The sequence below is a fragment of the Ischnura elegans genome, chromosome X (genome assembly GCF_921293095.1).
Source record: "Ischnura elegans chromosome X, ioIscEleg1.1, whole genome shotgun sequence".
Lineage (NCBI taxonomy): Eukaryota > Metazoa > Arthropoda > Insecta > Odonata > Coenagrionidae > Ischnura > Ischnura elegans.
Window position 1 is genome coordinate 104759968 of NC_060259.1, and position 25565 is coordinate 104785532.

The 25565-nt window shown below is 38.1% G+C and overlaps 1 protein-coding gene across 1 annotated transcript in view; it reads right to left on the reverse strand.

Annotated features, from left to right (window-relative positions):
- Positions 1 to 18002, reverse strand: part of LOC124170848 (solute carrier family 41 member 1) — a 39166-nt gene extending 21164 nt beyond the window's left edge. The window contains exon 1 of the mRNA XM_046549846.1: positions 17943 to 18002. The gene's annotated coding sequence lies outside the window, so the exon portion shown is untranslated. The remainder of the gene's footprint in view (positions 1 to 17942) is intronic.
- Between the last annotated feature and the right edge of the window lie 7563 nt (positions 18003 to 25565).

Genomic DNA, 25565 nt, shown 5'->3' on the forward strand with positions numbered 1-25565 from the left:
TTTGCTCTTACATTCTATCGCTAGCAGATTGAAGTACTAACACGGCACGAGCTGTAGAGCCACGAAACTCAGCGACGCCGAACTTCAGTCATGAAGTGAAGAGATGGTGAAAAACCCAGTCGGATAGAAACGGACTGCCGCAAGAGTTGGAAATCTATTGCGACAAAAAAGTTGCCCAAGAAGAAAGAAGAATGGGTTACCCTGGCAGCGGAAAGATGTGAATAAACCGCGATTCTTCGTTTGATCATCGAACGACATTCGGTAAAAAAAGCAGTAAACTAGACACTTGGAAAAGTGAATTTTGAACTGGAAGTGATAGAAACCTTTCAACGCCTGTAACTCATGAGCATCGTATCGAAGGAGTTCGAGGGAATTTAGGACGCGCAGGTGAGGAGAAATACGTGAATATATTAGAAATGGAAGAGGGAAATCAAAAAATAGTATCTTTATCCCCTTTTAGAAAGCAATGAAGAATTCCCGTAACTCGGTGAACGAATACAATAAACCCTGATTGGAAGGCAATCACCGACTGATTTGTGATGATTATCGATTATTTTCGTCTTTCTCGTGCCGAATTTACAAAAGACTTATGGTTCGATATTCAATGTATAAAAGCGCGCTTTGCCGTCGTATTCTGCTTAATATGATCTGTCCCATGTAAATCACTGCAACGAGATGGTGGATCATCGCCGCAGCTCAGAATAATTGTCCTTAATTTTGGGGGAAAATCGCCTAAAAAGTTGCAAGTATTTTGAAAAAAGTCCGAGATAATCTAGTAAATACTCGTACAAGCCAGTTTATATTTGTGAATCAGGTATTTGGGAGTTTTTAAACTGCCTTTGAAATGTCAAAATATACTTTATGAAGTCATAATGGTTGGTTAATTTCAGAGAGATTTAAATTGATACTGTGCGAATCATACGTGTTTCCGCACATGAAATGGATAAATGATGCTTTGAAGTACTAATGAGAATATTTTTTCACAAATTTCTCGCAAAATTTAAAAGCATATGCGCACGAAACGTATGATACTCGCTTTAAATTCTAAATGGCAGGGCTTTACTATTGAAATCTCCTTACAATTTTCAAGTCCAAGCCGTCAGCGTAAAAAAATTCGGCTTGTCAGTTTAACGCACAATTTTGAAGAAGCTCGTATGTTACTCAATCAATGTAGCCTTCAATTTTTGTGTTCGCGTATTAGCTAAATAAATTGGAGATCAATACAAGAAATTCAATTGTATATGAGTAATTTTGCTTCGTGATTTCAGTGGGTTACCTTTAATTGTATACGAGCATAAATACTCATAAAATTCCCACAGCTTTGGGCAGTACCAATTAAAAAGTATGAAACTTTCAAGTTACGAAAAATCTGTATTAAAAGGGCGCATCACTTCCTTTCGATTGGTCATACTTCGTCTTCTTCTTTAGGGTATTACTCAATTACAAATTACGTTTTTGCCTTGCATTTTTCTGTGCAGACGTACGGATTTAACATTTTCCTGTCTTTCATTCTTTAAAACATAATATTCAAAGGAATACAGACGCGAAAATTTTCAATTACACATGCAGGAGAATCAATCCTATTTCTTTCATCTTTTATTTCCATTCTGATCTTCTGAGTGCGCGCAGAACAAGTCTTAGGATAGGACTAAGAAGGTAAAATAAGACCTGCGAAAAGTGACCGACACGTGAATGGGTGCTGCCATAGACCGCACGGGGAACGCCAACGGGGGCCATTGAAATTGAATCCGTAGACAACTGCCTAAAAAGGTGACCTTGATGCGGATCCTTGAAAGGAATGAAGAGTCCGTTTAAGAAGTTCAGGCGGTCCGTAGGACAAGCTTCCTACGATTTGGAAATGTACTTTTTCACAAAATCGATCCGGAAGAAAAAACCGTGTAGCCAGGTTCAAGGAGACCAAGGATCACTCACCGGAAGACATCAATGATGAGCACAGAATATTTGCTTCCGCCGAGGGAGAGAGAGAGAGAGTTCAAAGGAAGTTCGGAGCAGCGCACTGCGGAGAAAAATAGGAGTCGCTCTGAAGGCATAAAAAAACGTGCAAAGGAGATGTTACCATCCCTCCTTTCAGACATCGCCTATGCTTAAAAGAATTATGATTTTACAAAAAAAAATATTAAAAGACTATATAAGGAGGATTGCATTATCACTTCCTTCCGATCTACGGCATTTCGTCTTCTTCTTTTAAGTTTCACGGCATGAAAAATATGGTATAGTCTTAAATTTGTCGGCTTATACGTAAAATGTAAATAATTGCCAAATATTTTTCTGTTCTTCACGCTTAAAAACTTAACATTCGAAGGAATACTAAAGGATTTTTAAATTTTAGATACTGGAAAATGTTCGCAAGGGGCCATTATCGTAATCTAGGAAATTTAAAAATGAAACTGCGAGCATAAAACGGGGAATAATTCAGGGAATGCAAATGGAAGTCCTCTTAATAAGAAACTACAGAGAATGGCAAGCGAATTGACTAATATTTTATTTAGGATTTAATAAAGGGCTGCTTCGAAGGAAATAATGGCAGAAGGCGACCATGTATGGGGAAATGCTGGTTTACAATGGCTATGAGATAATAAATTAATATGTACTCTTATCCATGTTATACTTACTACGCTCAAGTGTAAAAGAATATTTTACTTCAAAATTTGAATTATTATCAGAATTACGTTCCTTGATTTATGAAATCATCGGAAGCACGACGGGAAATGGTTTCTCAGCGAGGAATGAAACGCTGAATAGCTCTAAATACCTGTGAGTGACACATCCTCGCGGTAATTATGGCGCAGGAGCCGATTGAAGCTAAACAGCTCTCAAGAAGATGTCCAAGGAAAAGAAAAGTACCAGTAGAGAAACCCGCTAACCCGCAATTCCCCGTTCAATCGAGAGATCACGCTAGGAATACTCAGAAGGATCCTTGAGCAGGGAGAAGTCTTTCCGTAATAACAAGAGGTTTTCACTCGGGATAAAGGGAATTTTACCGAACGGAATAACAGCTTTAGTTAATAACAGTTAAAAAATCTGCAAAGGAAATCATTTGGATGTATTTGGTAGAGCAGAACTAATTGGTATAAGAATGGATAACTGAATAAAAACTGGTGAAATCTGCATCATGTCGAAACCTAAGTCGAAAAAAAGACCTTTTGAGTTCACAAAAGCTTTTTTCCCCGGTACCCACCGCGGAAAACCTCCGTTGCATTTCGCTGAAATTTATTTCCTCTATTAGAAAACTATTTATTTCCTCTATAAAGAAACGAAAATGGGTAGGGTCACTTCATATATATAAAATGGCAATTTTATTTAAAGTAGACATTGCAATATTTCCGCCGTTTTTATTTTTGCGCGACGCGTTTCGTTGTTACAATACAATTGTCAGGAGCATATTGCACTTGTTGTGACAACGAAACGCGTCCTGGTAAAATTAATTTAGTGCAAATATGGCAATGCCTTATTTAACTTCTTCCTCATCGTGCCAAATGTCATACAAAAGAGAATGGCAAATGAATGAGGCGGAAGAAGCTGACTGGAAAAGTACTCTAAGGAAGACATCATCAGCAAGTTCAGACCCGTGAAAAGACTACTAATCTCGGAAATTATGGGGTTTCAATCCCTCAATGGTCGAAAATGTGGGTCTCCAAATTTGTTGTCATTCTATACAACGGGAAACGTACCTCAACATTGAACACTTAATGACAACATGATCATTTTTCCTTTTTACTTTATTCAGTTAAAAATAAACAAAATAATATTAAGGCGCTGAGGTTGAGCTAATAATCTTAAACAGAATTCTTATATGACTAGAAAATCTGAGACGTGAATTAGATATCAATAACATTGGCATATTGTAACGTAACAGTAACATAGTAACAGAATCAAACATTCCTAGGCAATGTCGTACAATTTTTACTCAGCTAATTTTAAACATTAGAGCTAATATAGCTGATCAATTATTGCGCCGACAGTACTCTTGGAGGTCCTCAAAATACTGCAATTCCAATGGAAGGGCTCTATCAAACTACGAGTAGGTACTTGAAGCGTAAATATGCAACCGAAAATTTATCGAATAGCTGACATAGTAATGAAGAAAAAGAATGCATCAACGATTCTGCAGTACAAAGGACAGAAGTTTGTTATAATTTATTGAATTATTGTCAAAAATGAAATTTTTTGAGGTGCTGAGATCCTCGGCGGCAGCTTCAACGCATGGCCATTGGCCAAGCGCAAGGATTTCATGAAATGGGTGGAAAAAATAATCAAAAAGTAATGACTGCCATTCGACAATATTAATAAAATAAACAATGTTTCTAACAGGTGTTATTGACGATAATTACACCAGGCACTCAAAAATGTCATAGTATTGATTTCACAATATCAGGATCTTTTACGTTTTAATTGAATCTTTTAAAGAAATTCGACAATGGAGTATTATAAACATTTCACGTCTGTGCTCGATGCTGAATATTTCAAACATGCCTAGCCTGCTTTTCATTTGGCCCTCGTAATAATGTTGCTCAAATTATTACACTAATAGGCGAGTCTAAAAAAAACTAATACATTCTTTTAGGTAATGTAAATGTTATGCACTGAATTTATTACGTTATCACCAGTGATTTTAGCGATAGTTTTTCGTTATCGACTAAGTATCCGGAAATGCACAACTACATATATTCAAGAAAAAACTCTTTAAGAGCTTAAAAGACTAATCGGTCTATCTTTAGCTATTTTGACCATTAACTCCCGAGTCACTGTCGTATTACACCTTGCACTGTTCCTGACTATGTCAATTTTCATGTACCCCTTTCATAAAATTACCACTCTTTTCTCTATTTCCCAGTAAAATGTACTTTTCGCTGGTAGTTTTTATGCAATACGATTGGAAATTGATATCTATCGATACATTTATTTTAAATGGATTTTATTCCAAATAAATCAATAAATAAATATTGTTATCGTAAACGAAAGATAGTTTGCCTATTGCAGCATAAATTAGAGTTCAAGTTCTTCCAGCATTTTTGACTTTTACCATATCTGCTACAAGCTCACAAACAATGTATAAATAATAACAATGTGACATGCCCTGAAGAGGAAATATTTCCTATAACGGGGATCTGCTGTAAATAACTGTAACTCTACCTTACTAAGTAAATATGTTCATGTGCACTGCAGTATAGAAATAAACCTTTTTGAACTTGAGCATAAATTAGATGTAAAAATTGACTTTAATAGTTTTGAAAAGCTTTCATCAACCCACAATGTTTATTGTTGATTGCATTATTCTCTGAACAAATTAAGCAAAAGTAATTCATGAGCTCACAATTTACGTATAAGAAGACTAAAGAAATACCCCTCCGAACTATGGTAGCTGATTTGCTACAATAGTGACTTTCTGCAAAAAATAACAGCAGGATATAAACGTCGTGCACTGGGATTTATCCACGCTAGTACGTCTTCCTCTTGGTATTTCTGATTACGTCTCCACAAAATACTTTCAAACCGTTTAAGCGTGGACATTAGCTCGGTTCGCGAAGCACAACATCCGCCAAGATTACAAAGGAAAGACGGAATTTCCATGACATTGAAAAGGAAATCCTCAATTGTGAGTTGCTCAAGCAAATATGAACTTGGCATGAAAGAATCTTATGCAACATTTGAAGTATCTGTTGAACTACATCTTCCAGTTGAAAACTGAAAGTAGGCTTGAAAACGTCTCTCTGGCAGGCATACAAATACACGTTCGTTATGCTTCCCTCGAAGAATGCAGAAGAATTCTAGGGCAGGCTCATTTGTATGGAAAATAATTGATAGAAAATAATGTCTGCAGCTCTTCCGGGATGTGGGTGGGGGGTTTCGTAGGAGAAGAAAAGGCTTGCAGCGATTAACAAGGGAGCATCCGACGTTTGGAAAATTTCAGATTCCACAGAGAAGTGTGCGATGTTGCTCAAGAGGAAGTTCATTCGTTGGCCATCAATTTACTCGGGGATTTCTTACAATTAACCAAGCAAGATGCGATAAGCGTGAACGGGAATGAGCTTGGCCGTGAGGCAATATTGCTGAGCGTCAAGAGAATTCATGCTCATAAACGTTCAACCAGTAGTAATCCATATTTAAAACATAACAGTAGGGACTGACGGAAAGCAGGAAGCCTTAAGAAATCAGCAACCAAGTCATAGCCATCCTCATTTTTTAATACTCGTCTACAGAAAGAAAACTACAGGCACTTACACAAATATGTGCACATAACTTATAATCTAGCAAAAAAATAATAATTAGAAATTTGGATACGCACTGACGTTCGTAAACGTTTTTTTTTATTGCAATCGCTACAGTTATAACGATTGCTCGAGATATTTATTTATTTGATTTTCGATCAGTGGGATGAAAATCGACGCTAAGAAGATAAACAATGCTAAAAGGAGCCGCAGAATAAGTGATAAGCTAAGTATATTTCTAAACAAACATTATTCAGATGTATCAAAAACGAAATAATCTAAAAACAAAAGTATATTGGGGTAAATCAAACTATTTACTTTCAAAATAATAGTGAAATAACAGTTTAAGCAGCCTGAATTGCATTATGTATTTTAATCTATTTAATAAAGCCTCTTAGGTACCTTATTTTACATATCTCTAATTAATAAACTGATAGCTATAACTGCAATCTTGCCATGCGTTAAATGTTAAGGGTATTTAAATCATATTGATACTATCGTCAATTTTTCTGGATAAAAGTTACTTACTATCTTTTAAAAGAGGAAATATTATATTTGCAATAGCATTGGTTTTTACTGTGCTATAATTTTAAGAAGGAAAGAAAATCCTCAAAGCTTAACTAGCATATAGTATTTGATCTGACTCAGCTCACAATAAATTCTGCCTACCTTTGGATAAAAGCATACTTTACACAGAGAATTTTATTCGTATAATGGCACCATTGATATTTTTCTTCACGGAGAATAGAAGATGCATCTCAAAATAGACAACAAAAACCTTGATAGTGAGCTTAAGAATGACTCGAGGAACTCAATTACAAACAGACACTTGATACAATCAACTATAATCACCGTCTAAAACCAAATCATTGTGAATAACTGAGAATATAAGATTGCATTACTTGCATTGCACTTATACCTGTATCACGCAATTTTTCCCATTTAATATTTTAAAAAATCATGAGCAGAAGGTCAAAGACTGTGCACTACGCAATCTCACTCCTTGAATCATCAGCACTGCCGTAGCAGTTTCTTGCTTTAGAATTTTACCATCGTAACGTAACTTAGTAATTATAATGAAATACAAACTATTTATTTACATTAACAATATAAGTTAGTACCGAAGTATAAAGGAAATGAATTTCTTCGTATTTTTATTGCTCAATGACTCCGCTCATGCATTCACATCTGAAAAATAAGTAACATTTGAGCTGTTACTCTCTCGCAGAAGCCGTGAACTTCATTCCTGATTTTAGCATTTCAATATGACAGTTTTTGCTCGATATTTACCAGGCTATTTCTATTGGATTCCTCAAAAACGATATCCACAAGAGCATATAGACATACGAATTCCTCCTCTCGTGAATTTCATCCACAGGTATCCAGTTTGGATGGAGGTGTGTAAATAAAAGAAAGGTAGCTAACAAAAAAGGTAGTATCATCAAAAATAGCTTATTGGGCATTTTCCTCGCCACGAAATCGTTAATTCCACCGACTTCCCTCTTTTTACCTATGTATCTCCTAATTGGCTCGTAAATTGAATGCCAAATAATTGTTAAACTTAAGCGGCAATACAAAGAATATTAGCAATGGAAGCATTCAAAACCTAATTGCTTCTTTACACTTTTGAACTTGGCATACAATGTCATCACACCTACGGTTCACCTCTCCTGGTTTCCGTAAAGAAAAGAAAAATTATTCTCGAATCCACCTGGGGGAATGATGGACATGCTTCAAATACAAAACGCCATGCCAATGCGTGCCAACTTTTAGCTCTTGTTTAGGATAAGGAGGCTGGATTGAAGATTGCGACGTCCTCAATGGTTCCATACGTATTTTTTAATTAAGCGCAAGAATAGGACAAATAAGGACTAAAGTACATACTCATGAATGGATAACATTCCTCGTGAATAGACACATTTATATTTAAGGATTGGTGGGAGAAGCAAAGTATTTGCCCTTTTCATGAAAACTTCAACGTTCTTGCAATGGACGGACGGCCGCATGAAACGGCCTCTCCAAGCAATAATTATTGGAAATCGCATTTGAAAATCCACATTTTTATACCACTTATTGAAATATTCCTCTAAGCGTAGGAAAAACGTTGATTACTGCTAGAAAATAAGCCTTGGCGAAAAAGTATATATAAAGTATATATAAAAATATCTCATCATATCTTGAGAATTGTGATTAAAGTAAAATGTAGGCACATATTATTACCAAGTAAATGCCGTAATAAAATTGGAATCACGTTAGTGACGTAAAAGTGGCGCAACAGTCACTTGATATAGCTGGAAAAAGCGTAAATTTTAAGCATAATGATTGGATTATTCTCATTCTGGGTAGTCCAATTTTGCTTTTTAACGTCGATACTTGTCGTCTTTGATGAAAAACGTTTTTACGACAACACGCGTGAAACGTATTTGCCTGGGATGGCGCAGTCGTAAACGCACGAGACACAAGGTGACTCGAGAGACTGTGCGCGAAGTGGCGAAACCTGAAGAATGGGAAAATTGAGCACAGAGCAGAAGAAGATTACAGTTTGCTAATTTCAGCGTTACCAGATAAATATTTCGTTAGAAACTACAAATAGTAGAAAAAATATGTGACATGATTAATTTCATTCATAGTACTGCAATCCTTAGGACAGGTTTACGGCAGACCTCGATTTCTACCCAAACCAAGCCAGGTCCTTCCCTTCCCTGATGCTTCAGTGGCTAAGTTCATTCGCACTGGTGATTCAGATTGGCAATTATTTGGCATTAAGGTCATCATCATCACTGGTCAACAATCCTAGGATTGGTTTGACGCAGCTCTCCACTCAGTTCTCCTATCAGCTAATCTTTTCACACCTACGTAATTCTTCTCTTTCACATCTCTCTTTACTTGTTCCATATATTTTGTTCGAGGTCTTCCTTTTCCATTCTTGCCTTCCACCTGTCCTTCGACGATTGTCTTCATCACGCCATCATGTCTCAAGATGTGGCCTATAAGGTTGTTCCGTCTTCTTATTAAGGTTTTCATGAGGCTTCTCTTCTCTCCTACCCTTCTTAGCACTTCCTCGTTACTAACTCGGTCGATCCATTTGATTTTCATCATTCTTCTGTAGCACCACATTTCAAAGGCCTCTATCCTTGCTTTCTCCGCTGCGGCCATTGTCCATGCCTCACTTCCGTATAGGAGCATACTCCAAATGTAGGTTCTTATAAATTGTTTCTTTACTTCCATATTTAAGTTTCCCGCTGTAAGCAGGTCTCTCTTTTGGTGGAATGCTCTCTTCGCCTGGGCTATTCTGCTGATAATTTCTTTCTTGCTTCTCCCGTCACTAGTTATCTTGCTTCCCAAATCACAGAATTCATCCACCTCTATCAGTTTTGCCTCCCTATTTTAATGTTGGTCTTGACTTCTTCTCTTCTGCTGCATACTAAGATCTTGGTTTTCTTCGTGCTTATTTTCAGTTGATATCTACTCATTACCCTACCCATATTAGCCAAAATATTTTTCAAATCCTTCTCTGTTTCTGCTATAACGACTATGTCATCGGCAAATCTTAGCATGCTAATTTTTTCTCCATGGATATTCACTCCCAATTCCTTTTCTTTGATTTCATTAATGGCTTTCTCAATGTAAACGTTGAAAATTACGGGTGACAATGTACAGCCTTGTCGCACTCCTTTCTTAATTCTTGCTTCTTCACAGCTGGGCCCTGCTTTTATCACGGCTACTTGGTTTTTGTATAAACTATTATGCATTAAAAAACATGCATTAAGGTAAGGGGCCAATTTCAAAGGGGATGAATATTTGCAAATCTATAAAAGTCGTTGGAAATTATGATTTCGTGGCAAGGAAAATGTCTCTTAAATGCAGTTTATAATAATACTTCCTTTTTGATAATGCCACCTATCGAAAAGAAAGGTGGCATTATCAAAAAGGAAGTATTATCTCAAGTAAAGTATCTCATGTAAATTTACTCATTTTAACCCAAACGAATACGTGTTCAACCTTCTCCTGACCTGTACTTCCCTAAGTAAATCTCGTTTCTATATTGCATAAAATTTCAATTTTAATTTTATTCCAGAGGTAGATTATTATTTACTGACGCATGACTTACACGTAAAAATGCATTTCAAATCTAAATCTCCCGAGTTTCCATCCGACTGGTGTCTTTAAACTTCTTCCTTGCGTCCCTCTTAATCTGCCCGAAGATCTCACCATTTGTTCTTTCTCGACGTATCAGCTTTTCCCTCCATTACACTCCTCTCGTAATTACTCTGCCTTAAGACCTCTCCACCTTCGGCTCTTACCCTGGCGTATGATGCCACTCAGTTCCCCTTCATCTCCTTATCTCCGGCTCACCTCCTCATTTCTCGCTCCATTTCATCTTGACCAACCTAATATTAAGTGATATCATTGTCCATATGTTTCAATGATTGCCACTTTCACCCTTGATTTATAAGAGGATTTAATTTCAGATATTGTGAATGTGAGGAAATATTGATGAAAACAATGAGCGCAAAGATTATTTCATTTAGCTGAGACACCATCATGTTCTCTAAAAAAATCTATGCCTTTTTTTAAAAAAAAGGTATGACTTTAATTGAATTTATAGCTCATTTAATTTTGTTTCAATCTAACAGACGATATGCTTTAAGTAGCAGCTATTCAACGACTAACTTCGAGTCGATGGTCATGTCTGTTTGGCGTTACATTTGCATTTAAATCGCAAAACAAAAGCATGATATTCTCGGGAAAGGCACCAGGAAAAATAATAATGGAATGCTATTAAAATATTTTGGAAGAGCGAGAAATTGCCAATGTGGCGCAATGTAGAGTTTAGTAAGTATGCACTCCCGTCTCCGGATGACATTCATTTCCCGCCATAGAAGCCTGTCGCTTCGCCAGATCCAGAGAAGAGGAAAAGGCCCTCGAGGGAAAACGATTAAGTGATGCTTGGGAAACAGAGAAGAAGCGATGCGCGATAATTGTGATTGCGCACTGCATTCGTTCCTTTTGACGTGCATTCTGCCATGAAAGAAATCCGGAGACCACGGAGAGTATTGGAAGACAGCGGCGGAAGTGGAAATTACTTTTAGATTAACATTTTAAGAGGGCGCAGCACTCCATCTCAACTGGTCGCATTTTGCCTTTTCTCTGAGCAATAACTCGTTTCAAACATGCGCTCTCATCTTGAACATTTCGTAATGCATAGCATACGCTCTTATCAATAGTATCCTACACCACAAACGTAAAAATTTCATTCCTAAGAAAATATCAAGGTAAAATTTTATAATTTGAGATGGAGGAAAACGTTGACAAATGTCCACTCAATATATCGTGCAGTTTTCAAGATGATAGCGTTGGTCTCAATAAAGTAAGCGGTTGTAAAAAGACCATTCGAGCAGGAGTCACTTTAAAAAAGAGACCCAGTGATGTTAATGGACACGAAAAGCATTGCAGGGAGGTATAGAGCTGCAGGAGGTATCTTTAGGGAATAAGAAATTTCTTATTTCAACTTGAGTGAGTGAAGGAGCCTACTAGAATAATTATAGGCTATTTAGGCAATACAAAAACAAACTATGCACGCTGAAAATGGAGATATCAAATAAATAATATGCTTATTAACAGCCACATTAGCTTTTATTCAAGCATTTTAAGTACTTAATTTTCACTAGAAAAACTTCAGAAAAAAACAAATCCGAAATTAAAAATGCAATAGGTCCTATCCAGCAATAATCCTACTATCGGTGGGCTAAAGTGCTCGACTAAGTCCTGGTTTCAAATATCAGCTGAAGCCTTTAGACGGCCCCAAGGAAAACATCTGGAAGTTAGAGGTAGCCTAGGGAAAGGATCTTACCCCCTTACCCTGAATTTGTGAAAAATCACACGCCTGTGAGTTAGTCTGAGGTGAGCTTCATGAATTCAGAATTTTATAATTCCGTCCATAGCATAGATAGACATGATGACATGGATTCACAACAGTTTCCTCAGCTGTCCTGCTGGCGCACTTAGGCGAAAGATGGCAAGAAGCTTAGTGGTCCTCTCCTCAAGTATGAGGACGTTCCCTGATTGGCCAATATATGTATGTTCCCCGATATGTGTAAGTAATAGTCGTTTTTTAAGCGGTTAAAGCCTTGTGAAAACACGCAATCGATAAGGAATTGGCCATTCCATAAGTTTACCTCCTAATGTCTTTCCGCTTGTCACTAAACTCCAATTCCCAAGGAAATTACTTATCGTGTATTACTGATCGTGAGAAGTAATCAGCAGTAAGGATTTGTACACCAAAAGGGAGATGATACTAAACGAAAATGTACGCATTCCGAAGTGAAGTACTTGGATATTATGATTTATTTTAAGCAAGCACGTTTTAACCCTCTGCGGCATCAAAAATATACATCTGCTTCTGTATTTTCAGTTATATTTTACGCCTAATCATCCCTTTACATGCCAAACCCGGAGGCTACATAAATGTAATGGGGCTCGATGTCGAAAATTCACTTGACGAAAACTCCATGCGTCGAAATGCTTGGTTGTCAGAATTATCGAGATAAAAGCAGTTAGAAAATAAAAAAATAGTATAATTTTTTATTCAAATGTCGTTATAACTCATCTTACCCGAAACGGTTCAACTCTGCGGTGAGTGGAGATGCGCATAATACTCGAAATTGAGGCGGCTTTGGTTTGCTTTTGCTGAAGGTGAAGTGAGCGAGGACAGCGACTAGACTAGAGAAGGAATCCAGTGGAGTGCGCACGAGACTCGAGGCACACTTTCCGAAATGAGATTACCCCAAGATCAGACGAGATGAATTCAGATCAAGCCAGTTTCACGGTAGGGGAACAACCACGAGAAAGCAAAGAACGCTTCTTAGATGATGGAGGAGCTGGGTTGAAAGCAAGGAAACACTAATGGAGGCTAGGTTACCTTAGAGCTATGGCCACTTTATGAAACCATTCCAAATTTGAATGACACTTAAGTTGTAGGTTGAAAATTTCACTTAAAACTTGCTTCAAAAATCCAAAACTGACGGAAGTGGCATAATGTGAAGGATTCAATGCTCAATGGAAGGGCTGGAAGTTAATACTTCCACCTAAAATCAATGTTAAATAAACAAAACGTGGAATATATGATGGCTTAATATTGAAAGACTAATGAAAACTCTGATACCGTCAACTGAAATCATCGAATTTCTCGTGAAGCGTCAATGCGCCGGTGAGTGCCACGTATGAATCGATCCATTTCCGATCCCGAGCAATCGCTGATTCTGGTAACTCTAAGAATGGATGCCTTTTCTTTAGAAATTTAGTTTCTTATTTTAGAAATGATGAGCAAAAGTTTCACCCAAGGAGATAAAAAACTACAGGCATAACATTATGCCAATATAACTTCCCATTTTAGTTCGTTTTTCGCCGACCAATTCCCTCTTATCTTCATGACTCGTGCCGTAAAACTTGTAACTGATGCTCTGTGAGGCGGTGGTCAAGATATTCACTTATCGGTGATTGCAGGCGAATAGACTGCTATAAGAAATTATAACACCAGAAAAAGTGATATTTCGCTATCGTATGAATCCCAGGGATATCATTGGGAGAGAAATCGCTTGCAGTGACGCAATTTGAGTAACTGGGATCATGATCTGGTCTGCAAAAAACGTAAGCTGGATGTGAAATCCATGCAAATTATGTCATAAATGAAGTGGTAATTTGGATAAGAGCAGTTTGGTGCAAGCTTCTTCCAATCCAACTTTCCAACCGATAATGTAAAGTGGTAGGCCTCTCCAATTATTCCATATTGTTGCATGCAATCCTTGGTTCAATATCTTACCAATGTCATCCCAACGAATTAATACAAATCGATATCACCAAGAGGAAAGTTTTCTCATTCTTGTTGTGGATAAAAATTCGTATATTTGTCTATAATACTAATGAATGCAGTGCCTCTCTTTACACTGATACATACAAGCATTAAAGAACATGTTACAGTCAACGACATTACCTCAGAAGCGAAATCAATTATATTATATTTGAATAAGATTCATTGTCCTTTGATTAAATGATTAATGATAAAATTCTTTCAAAACTTCAGGAACACTGGAAACTTCTTCACAACGAACCATGCGCTAAAGTGAATTACAACAGTTATGATTTTTTGCCAGATTTGTACTAGTTATTATAGCAACATTAACTTATATTACTAATAACATCATATACCTCATTGAAACCATCCAATAAATTCTTCAAAGGAGTCCTATTTGCACAATGTCACATGCTTTGGGACCTTATAGCCTTGGAAAAAAGTGTAATTGCCACCTTCGCCCTAATTTTTTCAGGCTGCACACGGCTTCGTCTATTGTGTACTATATCAATCTTCCATACCATGCTACGCTAAAATCAAGGTAAGATTAGTTTGCATTTTACGAGATATTTATGTAGTTCTATCTTCGAAAACACGACTGTCTTTGCTGGTTGAAAAACACAATATCTCTGAAAACTTGACACATTACCTGCGCAGCTGTAAACGGGACAGTATCGTTGAATATGAAAAAAAAGAAATGATATCGTTTTTGAGCTTGATTGGGCATCGTCTATCCGCCATTATCGAGTGCCTTCATTTAACCATTTGTGCCGCACAAAGACATGCGCCCGATGCTTGTCCTGTTTCGATTCCTCAACTGATATACTAAGTGCAACCTTTCTAGGAGCCACTTAAAAAATAAAAAATGGGCAGTTGAAAGTGACCTTTTACGATGCTAGTTTGTTCAAATGGTTCAAAGCGCTAAGCGCACTCATTCGGTATTTTTCATTGCGAAGGTCAATTGAGGCACAACTGCCTTTGTCAAAGTAGCACAAGTTCACACTTAAAGAGTTTGTTCTCCAAAGTTTCCAATCCAAGGTTTGTTAAACAGCCACTGCAATGATTGCAGAGGGTTGAGGTTGCTTTCCTGGCCCGAAACTCAAATCCAAGCCTTCTAATTCACCATAAATATTTAATGGAAAAACATGACCAAGGGACATAATGTAATATCATGTATATTCATTCATTTTTTGGGGATAAATTTGGGGAATTCTCGTAAACAGGCTTTCAAATCGATTGAAAATACACTAGAACAATTGCAATCGGAAGCAAAATGGCTTGAAACCATGTATTCGACGTTCTGCACGGGGTGGCGTGAAACTCAGTATTCGGAAACTAAACGTTCTGCAGGCATCATCGATGAACGCCAGCCTCTGAGACTGCTAGACAAAGATAAAAGTTTCCGCACACCAGCGTCGATCTGGGCCTAAATTTATGTGACTACCTGAGTTCCCCATGCTTTACCACGAGTGGAAATAAACTCCGGCTGGGTTTAAAAGGCAATCCCTTCAAAGAAATGAAAAATGGAGAACCTGAAAGGCCGGTTTCGTCTTCTTTTCCAAACCTCCTACTTGTTCAAAATCTTTTGTAAATTAGGAAGAATCAAAACGATCTATGGCCCAATTAAAGAAGGAGAGAGAAGCGGGATAGGTGATGTTCAGGAGGAGAAGAACGCATCTTGTTAGATTCCGGTGGCCACGACGGCTGTTATGGCTGGGCCTTGTGAAAAACATGGTATTCGAAAGAATGGACGGATTAATTCCTAATGAGAGACCAGGAAGAAATGACTACAGTATGCAAAAGATGATGCCCTAACCGGCCAGTAGACTGTGAATTTTGATGGTGACCACTTGGCTAAAATTTCCGTGGTGATCTTGAAAATTTCAGACCATGTAAATATAAAATCAGGAATTATCAAAATTCCTCAAATTTGAAAATTTCAAAAATATTTGAGATAATGGTAAATGTTGACTATAATTCACTCAAAAAACTCCAAGACGATAGCATTGGTTTCAAAGAAGTAATTTGATAAAAACAGATCAATATAACAGGTAAGATGCGTCTCCTTAATATCTAGAGCGCTTAGTTTGCGCGAAAGTCACTGCCAGTAAATAAATATCTCGAGGAAATAGATTTTTAGTATCCCAGTTAGATAATTTAAGAACTTAGTTTTACAATAGGTTGAAAAAGATAGTATACGCGATTAAATAGAGAAAAGTACATGTTCACATCGATCATCTTATCCTTCGCAATTTACTGGTTTATGTAAGCTGGTGGATGAGGTAAGGTAGCTAGTGCTCTACGCAGAAAACTGCTGATATACGCTTATGCTCTTATGAAACGCACTCCATGGAGAGACATCCACTTTGAATGATGAAGTGCGAAGATCGAGGACTTAATCCTGAATCTTTCCTCTAGTAAAATGTGTTTCTTTGTTTCGCCGATATTCACACACAGCCGAGTTAAAGGAGATAGTCTACCTTATCTTAAATCCAGATAAATGGCATATAACTCATTGTCAGTGCTGGTTACCACGATAATTATGACCACCTGTGAACTTGCCTTAAAGTTCACCATTGTTTTCAGGCAATTGATCCGAATTCCTAGCCATAGGCGAAAGAATATTTGCTAGGTATTCGCAAAAAGTGTGGGCTCTCAAAAACTAGGTATTATCCTCAAATCAACTCATCGGAGAATCAAAATTTCGATTGAAGAAGTTATGGCCTCTGCGTTTCAACTCGAGTGTTGCTTTGAAGGGAGACAAGTGAATTTCATCATGGAATAGGACAGAACGAATGTCACACATTCAACGCAAAGCGACCTTCTCCTGGGTCACGTCGGTTCGCGAGGATTTTTGCCGAAGGTGTTCAATGAGCGCGCACGAATATGAAACCAGAACTCTTCAATGAGTAGCAAACTAACCTATCCACGAAATACTACGTCCTCCAAAGAATTCTATTGATCCAAAATAAATTGGCTGGAGATAAAGCGTTAGAAGTAAGTATTTGCAAAAGAGTGAATTGATTTTGGCAAAAACAATCGCAGAAATAACATTAAAAAACATTACAATGTAGATGACAAAATTATTTCAAACTAAAGTCAACTATAACTGAAAATTTGCATAAAGTTTTTAGTTTATTAATATCAATAGTGTACATTGGTTCCTTCCTGTTCATTGTTATCCTCCCTTTCCTTGTTCCTTGTTAGTTCCTTGTTATGGAGCAGTGGCGTAGCGAGGGGGAATGTTCCGGGTGGAACCTATGAACTATTAAAATTTAATTACTTTGCTTCATTAAAGAAAACAAAATATTGAAAAATAATGGTTTTACAATAGATTTCTTTGAAAAGAGAAGTTTTTTTTGATTAAGAAAAGTGTTAAAATTAATTTAAAACCCTCCACTTAGCACTCCGCTTTTCAAAAATTTCCCCCCCTGGTTTTGAACCCCCTCCCGAACGAAATTCCTGGCTACCCCACTGCTATCGAGCCCACTGAGTAGATCTGTGAAACTCAACCTTGTACGTGGTTTCAGAACATAGGTGTCGTGTCAAACATACGGTTGCCCAATAGACTTCAGACTCGAAATCCAAAACAATGAGTTAATACGTCATCACGATGAAAACCGCCTACTCTAATCTTAGCTTGCCGGAAAATTGAAACAAGTGAAATATTTCCATGAATCAAAATGGCTCGCAGATCGAATACTGGCCAAAAGAAGCAACTATCCATAGGAATGAGCCCATATGCAAATGCTATTCGTAGTTTCCAGCGAACACAAACTTTGGAAATGGTATCCACAAGGTAATCACAATCACAGAACTTATCTATGAGCGTTGAATAGGAGGTTATGAGAGGTACTTACATTCTGCGGCGTTCAGAACAAATTGCGAAGCTGGAAAATTTTCAACTGATGGATAATAAAGCTTTGATATCAATAACATAAAGGGAGGTTGAAAGGATGGCTGAGATGTCAATTTTTATCGATATCACCCCATGTCATCGTTTGAACTCTTTTATCTCGAGGAAGAGAGCTTTAGGGAAACAATGAAAAAACCTAATCTCTCAAGCATGAGAATAAGGCAGGAAAAAAACAGTTTAGAATATATTTTTCTGAAACTCTAGATGTCGTTCGCCGATTGTGAATTTTATCTCCTGTTAAAGGCCTTAACAAAAGACTTAAACCTTGATCGAGGCATTCTGGGATGATAACGTAAATATCAGATTGAACGACAGAGATATGTGGACGCCATGACAGTTGCTATGCACGTGCGTCATTTTTTCTTTATCTCACTAAAAAGAGGCAAGGCTGAAGAAAAAGGTATACTATCTGTATTATTCGCAAGATGACGAGGAAATTGGAGTCAAGGCGTTACTATTGAATCTTTGCACTATTTCAGACGTCCTAGAGGACATACAACTGCGCTTCTAAGCTCGCAGTAAACTTATTTACTACCCGTACAACGGCAAACAATTTCGTAGAGCGGTCAAAATGTGTAGGAGACCACGATTATTTGCACGAAATTGGAATAAATATCGTCCAGTCGAAGATAACGAAGGCTCTGGCGTTACATAATGGGATTCTTATTTACCCAATTCGCCACAGCAAAGATATGACATTCAAAATAAAATTCTAGGTACTTCTCAAAGTACAAATTCTCACGATATACATCACCTGGATAGCTTCGAGACTAATCTCACGACATCAACTTTCTAAGCTTAAACATACGCGAGTTTGCTACATTGACGCGACCCAATGAAATAAATACTGAAGAAATTTTGGAATAGTAATTATATTGATCAACAACACGATTTTTTTTACATTTCCACACAAGTTTACAGCTTCATAAGCGTAATAGTAAGTTACAATTGATGCCAAAACTAGCAAAATTCGGTGGTAAGCAATTAAGTCTTTGTATAAAAAATAGGTTTCAAATCCTTTCTTTGAACACTTCAGATTATACTTCGCGCCATGATAACCCTCTTAACAGTAAAAAAAGACCGTATTCGGTTTTCTAAATGCTCCAGAAAATCGGTTTCCACCAAAAGCGACATGTGCCGAAGGCTCATTTCCAGTCCTTTTCACAACCATGACGGAGATTTTTCTCTTTTATGGTAAGTCCGGCCCTCCCTGATTCATCACCTATTTGCCGAATGATTGAATGTTAATTCGATAATTCTCTTGTGAATTAGATCCTTCGCTTGTACATAAATGAAAGTGCTCTACGTATATGTATTCTTACAGAAACTCTATATATTTTTACTCTATATATTCTTAAAGAAACCAATGGTAAGACGATTTCACTCTATGGAATAATTTGAAAAAAGTCAGTTTGCGATAGGTTGAATTGTTATATTTCATTTTTAAGCAATTAAGGGTCATCCCGATATCTACTTATGTAAAAGAGTATATCTGTTTGTCTGTCCGCTGTTTTCCATACGGCTACACGGATTGCAACCAAAGTTCGTATGCAGATGCATATTATGCTCCCAAAGCCCGTAGTGCTACTTTTGGTAGTTTTCGACGCATCCTTTGCGTCGATTTCTTATTACCCTTTGTTACGTCATGTCATACAACTTCTTTGGTTGGTAATCATGCCGAGTAGGCACACCTGTGAACACGCTCAAAGGGAAAACATAACTTAAAGGGTTGTTCAGTTCACTATTAATCCTCTCGGTGCAAACCTTTTTGGTGGGATATGCGTTCACATGACCTTTTTTACTTACGCACGAACTGACGCACATGACGATCGATGTTGTGGAGCGGGGTATAAGCTGATCCCGTGCGTGGTATAAAAAAATATTTTTTCCGGTGTAAGCTGTTGAGCGAACCTATAAATTCTGCCACGTGACCATGAATTCCAAGTTTCATATTTCCCACTTCTCTAGGTACTACTCTTCTTGAACAACGCCGGTTGGCCCGCTAGTGAAGAATATTCTAACAACATTAGCATCTCTTGGTTCGCATTAATACACCTAATCTACTCCTGAGGAGCCGAAAAATTGAAAGGCGAAGATGACGTAGCATACGCCTACAAAATTTTATTTATCGCTGGATAAATAGTAATACAAATTTCTGTCATCGGCTGGCTCTTTCAAAAACATTCATCTTAAAATATCTAGAAAACGGAAGCAATAAATTACAACCCAAAAATTTAAGCCAAAATACAGAAATGTGTGAAGGGACGATAGAAATACAGTCCTGATATAATTACAACGCGATTGATGATTAACATGCAAGCAAGCTGTCGAATGGTCCATCAAGGCGGCTTTTCCAGACGAAATTTGCTTGCTGTCAATATCAACCAAGACTCATGCTCAAGTAAAAGGAATAAATAAAAATAATAAAACATCCACCAATTTACCGGCGTGAAACGTACATTTTGCCGAGATCGTTTAGGAGTGGTACCCTGCGGCAACCCGCGGTTAGGTAGCACCACCATTTATTAGCCACTACTAACGCTGATCAGACACCCTGGCTCAATTTAGTCCATGCCAATCATCATCTTTCATTACTGGAGGAACTAAACGGAACTGTGACATAAGGCAATGCTTGCGATATACACTCAGAAAATAACGGGAACTAAATTTTCAAACGGCTTGCGATTTTGGAGAGTCCAATAGACATTTTTTATTATGCTGACAATTAAATTAAGCGCTGGAACAAGGGCATAATATCTAGGGGGGGCTGTTATGAAGGCGACAACATTAATATAGGCGAATGAATAAATATTAATTTAAAAAAAATAAAGTTCCCATCTTTTCTAAACACACTTCGCACCCATTTTCAAAAAGTCCACGGCCTCGGAATTGTTATCAAGAGCAGATGCGAGAAGAGTAGACAAGATTTACAATATTAATTATCAATTTTATTGGTTTATTTAACTATATTTGTTGTTTTTTCAGCTAGATAGATACCTAAGAAGCTTCCAGCATCGTAGCTACAACAAGAGTTGCATGCCACCATTTCGCATGGCCCAAATGAACGTGTATCCATGCAAATCTCGGTAGGCATTCTGCAATATTCCAGGTGCATCATTCTGAATAAAAATCAATTCTGATCGGACGAATCAAATCAAAACCTCTTTATTGGGGAAAAAAGCAATTGTTTGTTGTTTCAGGATATATATTTTGACATACGTATTTGATTAAGTGCGATCATACGGCCGATTCCTTTAGCGCTAAACCGGAATGGAGTCTCAAGAAGGGTGCATATTGTCATCGCCCGCTGAGAAATATTATACGAGGCACGAAGCGCACGGCAAGGATAAAGCTTCGTTGAACAATCTAATGAATGATAAATCAGGTAAAATCCAACATTTTATTCAATCCCACCGCTTGTATTCTTGAGACGAACTTACAATATAAAAAATAGAAATAATTACCATCCGGTGAAATGATTCGTCTCAACAAAGACTCAAGTACTTACGCGAAACATTTCATTAAGACGGTTAACTCATGGAATAGAGAGTAGCCATTACGAGTAGAAACAGTTTTAGTGCGAAAATTCAGCAATTTATTCTGTTATTTCAATAAACCGAATGACAGAAGTAGCTTTAATTAAAAAAACATAGCACGCGCAAAAAGTAAATCTAATGACCAATAAAAGATTATCGATTATGAAAAGACATGCTCAAAAACCTTAGGGAGCAATGAGAATCGTGATATGCGTAATCTAAATGTATCTACATTGTATTGTCTAGAATTGCCACTTGACGTTTGAAATATTTCAATGAGACGAAAAATACCCATTCAAGTGCTGTACCTACCTCCGACAAGATTCCGCAATGGCTGATAGCCGGGAATTTCTGGAGCGAGTGATAGAAAGAATAGTCGTCGCGAATTAAATGGGGCAAGGCGTATACTGAGGCCAAAGGTCGTGCTGTCGTGTGAATGCTGCTACTAGTGGAATGGTGTTTGCAGACGTAGCGCAGTTCCTGAACCAATCAAATCGAAAGGATCTCTCCCATAAAGCCACGACTAATAGTATCTTTCTCATTGGTACATTTTTATAATTGTCTCTCCGGCAGCCCTCGCATCTCAAGTTTCTCTGCTCTCGGTTGTGGAGGGGTAAAGTCCTCGCCATCCAACCCGGAGGTCGCGTGTTCGAGTCCCGCCAGGGCAGTGGATGGAAATTAAAGTCCATTATTATTTGTTGCAGCCCCCCGATGTAAAGGCCAAATAGGGCTGTTACCGAGGAAATGAATGTAAATAAATAAAGAAATAAAATAAATAAATTTCCTTCATCTCAATAAATACATTTTCTCTCTTTGTGTGATTGTGAATCGAGGGGTTTCATCAGAATAATGACAGTAACTACATAGGTGCTAACATAATGAAACTTGGTAGCCCCGGATAAACATTTTCCGCCAGAAAATTGTACAAAGTATTGAAAACGTATGTATACATGCTATGAAACTTAAATCGTTGCATGGGAATTTATAATCCTCTCGTAGAGTAAGGAAGAAGCCTCTCACAGTAAGGAGATCCGAGAACGCAAAAACAAGCACACCGCGTCATTACTCGGAATGTATTTTCTTTCCGCGCCGTGGAAACGTGTGTTCCTCGAATATCATCTTCACGTGAACTTCATTAGGACGCTCATAAGGCTGATTAGAATCGTTTCGAAAATCAATGCCCGCTTGCCGAGTGATTAAGAGGGGCCATCACATCGCCCTTGCATGGACTTCAACCACCCTCCCAGCCATCAAACTATTGTCAACACTGCGTTTCCATGAAAATGCGCTTACTTGTGTTTCGCTTTTTATTTGATTACAAGCGGTTTCGGAACTCCTGCTCGCGCAGAGATAGTTACTTGCTCATTCAGGAAGAATGCCAACGGCTGTGGCCATCTCAGACGCTGATGATGGGAGCGCAGGTTGCTAGAAGGGCTCTCGGGGAAAAGTGGTGATTAACTTGAGTGGCCGTCAACCTGCCTAGAGGCGCAAATGCGACCACTGCTAAACCCTTTGAGTGTCAACCTGTTTCCTAGGTACTACGCTTAAAGTGCCGAGGCACTGTTGATGATTTTTGCAGTAGGTTAGGAAAAAATGAGGTCTCAAAAACAACTAAAGGTATATATTCAAGAGCTCTAGGAAATATTTATTGTATGTGGTTTCACCTTTTTAATGTAGTATTTGACGAATTTTTGGTAATATGAGTTAATTTTTATAATTAAAAAAATAGTTTCAGGAGGAGCGCCATCGCGCTCCTGGCAGTTTTAGCGAAAGATAGCGCGATGACGCTCCCCGGCACTCTAACGGTTGACGTGCCTTCCGCCGGACGAAGTGATGCACGAGCTTCCCTCGTCTTCCGACCTCTCAGCCATACCTCACGTCAAATATAATACAACATATCTATTCTCTCAGTCATTCAACGAGTCAACCTGAGGTTAGGTTTGGGCAGGTAGCAGACTAAGTAGGTATGTGATAGTACAGGTGTCGGGTATTGTGGTCAGTTCCCTGGGGCATCTCGCAATGAGAGGATTTTTATTTGGGGGGTGTCTAGATGCTTCACCAGAGATCGTTACCCGGAACCACTCAATGAGCAGCTCAGCGCTCTACCAAGTGAGCCAAATCACTCGCACAATCTACTCGGCAATGCATTACTTTGTCGAAACAGCAAAAATTGAAATTAGACTGAACTATTTGATTAAACCTCCTTCGATGCAAGTTAACTATAAAGTCGGTAATCTCATTGTAAAGAGAACTCTTCCAGGCAAAACGCAAGGATATGTATTCATTGCATTTTGCCCATAGAGGAGGCAAAAATTCAATAAGCCATTTGTTGAAGAATCTAACCAATTTAATGAGAGGCGTTACCAACGAACACGATAAATTAAGAACGTCGAATAACAATCTCAAAAACGTTAAAAGTAATTTGTGGCAGTGCTCCATCTTTAAAGAAGATATTCACAGACGTGAGTTCACAATGAGTTTCCATTATACTTAATATTTATCGTAAAATATTAGCAATATGACGAGAAATTTTTTTCAGAGAGAAATGTTATCAATCAGATTTAATATCACGAGAATTTTCACTTGAAACTGGAGAGCAATTTTTTCAATCAGATATAAAATCTTGACACTTTTAATTTGCAAAATATAAAATATTTCTTCACAGGTGGGCCAATAGGGCGTAAGGAAAACAGTGCAATACCCTAGTATTGCCATTTGTGGATAACTGAGTGCAATAGCTTAATCGGATTGAGCATTATGAGTTCTTAGTTCGCGAAACATAATTAATGAATTACGATGGAGACAAATGAGTTTTATTTATTTCTCTCATATGGAAAATTTTCGCAAATTACCACCGAATAAATTCACTCTACGTATGATTTATGTTTCAGGTGTGTCCACGAAAGTACAATGGCCGTTCCTTCTTTACTCCAATCATCAGAGATTAAAAGTACCAGCACATACTCCGTCACTTTTAAAGAATTCAAACGAGTCCAATGTACCTAAATAATTCACTTGAAAAAATATCATCACCGTATCAAAAATATAAAATAGGTAACGTAAAGTAATTTTCTGTACATAGTACGCATTTTCGGCGAAAAAATTCCTCAAAAATTTGGGAGCTTGTTATTCGTGGTTAAAACTGAGCTCACCTCATCCACGTTTCCCCGCGGGCATCCTTGAAGCAACGAAATGCGTTTTGCAAACATGCCCATAAATAACTAACATTTATTTGATTGCCGTTTACATATGACGCATCATAATGACAACTAAATGTTTCCCTAGAGGGTCTATCAATCACATTAGCCTTGGATGCCAATATCCTCGCTAGAATCGAACGTCACGGAGCTCCGCGGAGGTGCGAAAGTGCGTAAGGCCATTCACGCCCCCCCCCCCCCCCCACGTCCCACCGTGGCCGTTGGACGGCGGATGACGTGAGCAAATGCTGGCCGCTCCAAACGAGATGCGTATCATACATGTGGAGATGGGAATTCTCCCATCGTGCTCTTAAGAAATCAAGGGAGTCAATGTCTCGTACTTGTTTCAGCTCAAGCTCCCAGCCAAATGAATGTCTCCTCTGTGTTTCGCTTTTAAGGTGACTTCTAGAAATAAAATCCGCGTGTCGGATTTCGCGGAGTGGTGAAGAATCAGCGGAGAGGTGCACCGCGTGAGCCCATTTGTGTAGACAACAGTTTCGCCGATATTGCAGTCGGCTTCTTCAGATCGACGAAGTGCAGCGAGGTGGTATCGATCGTCATTCACACACGATGTGTCGAGTCAGGCGTCGTCTCATTGGAGACTTCTCAAAAAGACGGTCGAAACAATTTCTCTGCGACTAATCGACCTGGGGAAGCCAGCTTTAATTCTGGCGAAACTGTTGTCTACAAAGATGGACGCACGCGCTGCATATCCCGTAATCCTCCAAGCTAGATTTCTGGAAATAAACTAATAACGGGATTCCCATGGCTTATAGGTGTTTAAATCGGAGGTAGGAGTGAGGACGGATTTTGGAAGATTATACTATAGGTTCT